Source organism: Zea mays, chromosome 4 (assembly GCF_902167145.1).
Source record: "Zea mays cultivar B73 chromosome 4, Zm-B73-REFERENCE-NAM-5.0, whole genome shotgun sequence".
Classification (NCBI taxonomy): Eukaryota; Viridiplantae; Streptophyta; class Magnoliopsida; order Poales; family Poaceae; genus Zea; species Zea mays.
In genome coordinates, this window is record NC_050099.1 from 9043011 (window position 1) to 9044660 (window position 1650).

A 1650-nucleotide genomic window follows, 5' to 3' on the forward strand; every position below is an offset into this window, starting at 1 on the left:
GATGATGATCCTGCGGATTAGGACACGAACTTGAAGGGTGGGGTGATGAAATTAATGGAACGACGGAGTCGTGGACATGGTTACTGTCGAGGCGATTGACGTCGACAATCCACGATAAGAATAATGATGACACGAGCCTGTCTTGCGTAGAACAGCATGTTCGACGTCGAGGTTTTGCGTGGCCGACGCGAGCGCTGATAGCTAGCGAGCTAGAGCCAAGTGGACGCAGTCTAGCATTAAGTCGAAGAACGACGCGGATGCAGGCAAGCGCAACTAAGCGCGAGCACACACGACGACCGACCAGGCGAAGCTCAACGACAGGGTCGAGCAGGGGATAGCGAGCGCAAGCGCGCACAACAGCGACGATAGTTGAACTGGTAACAGAACGTTGGCGAACATGGCGGACGTGACCATGGACGCGTGCTAGCGCGGACAAGATAACAGTGGCTGTCAAGCCGGAGCAGAGGGCAGGACCGAGCGAGGTCGACGACGTTGGGGTTTCTGCGATAAGACAAAGTCGAGCACATAGGGCGACCAGCTTCGGATCTGGAGTAGGTCGAACGAGAAGACGTGACTGCGCGCCATCGGCGAGCACCAGAGAATGAACGAGCGGACATCACTGAAATAGGACCACGCACGCAAGAGCTTGGCAAGGGCGCGATGAGGAAATTCTACGGCAACACCATGGAGGCGAGCGAGGAGCAGGGGCTTCACGACGCTGGAGAAGAACTCGGCACAGCAGCCATGGGTAGGGACTCGCGGCCGGCGAGCAGGAGACCACGGCTGTGCCAACACAGCACGGGGTTGGCCAAGGAACTCCGGCTAATAGAAGGACGCGCGTAGGGAGCTAGGCACAACGTGCTGGGGAGGAGAAGCCGAGGGGACTGCACAGTGGCCAAGCGAGTAGGGGCAAACAGGGAGCGGGGCACTGGAATCTGAGCCAGGGTCAAGCTCCATGGTCGGGCAAAGGGAACTAGAAGGGTGCGGCAAGCTCCACGACGAGAAGGGGGCGCGACTGGCATCCATGGGCGAGCGCAGGGGAGAAGCATCTCCTGCCGTCGGCATCCACGGGAGTAGGAATCAATGTCGCTGTGAGGTGACCACCGACCATCAGCGCGGAAGAATGCTGGGCGAGCTCCAGGGCGCGACTATGGAGGAGCGAAGGGGCCGAGGGCGAGCTCGGCCGGTGGCGGCTGTGCGCAGGGACCTGGGGAGAGAGAGCCGCGAGCGCTAAGGGAGAGAAGCTGGGAGGGAGCCGAGGGAGATGGGCACGCAGAGGAATAGAAGCCGAGCTAGGTGAGTATCCAGGGAGAAGCTCGGCTGCGCGACCACCATGGGTGCGAGCTGCGGCACGCAGGCCAAGCTGGGCACCATGGGGATGGAGAGGGACTCCGCCAGCATGGAGCATGGCGGCCAGGAAGCTGGAGCAGGCGACCTGCAGAGGCCGAGGAGAGGAGTTGAAGGGAGCGTCGGTGAGCTGAAGAGGGTGCGGTCCGAGCGTCGGACGCCGGGTAGAGCGCGCGACGTAGGAGGAGCTCAAGCACGCTGGCTAGGGAGAGAGGAGCAGGGAGCTATCGGCGTGTGGAGAAGAAGTCAGAGAGCTCGAGCAGAAGAGCATGACTAGAGAGAGCAGAAACGGTCCAGTGAGGG

The 1650-nt window shown here is 61.3% G+C and overlaps 1 pseudogene; it reads left to right on the forward strand.

Moving 5' to 3' along the window:
- Positions 1-684: 684 nt before the first annotated feature.
- Positions 685-1284, forward strand: LOC103655076 (uncharacterized; annotated as a pseudogene).
- Positions 1285-1650: the final 366 nt, after the last annotated feature.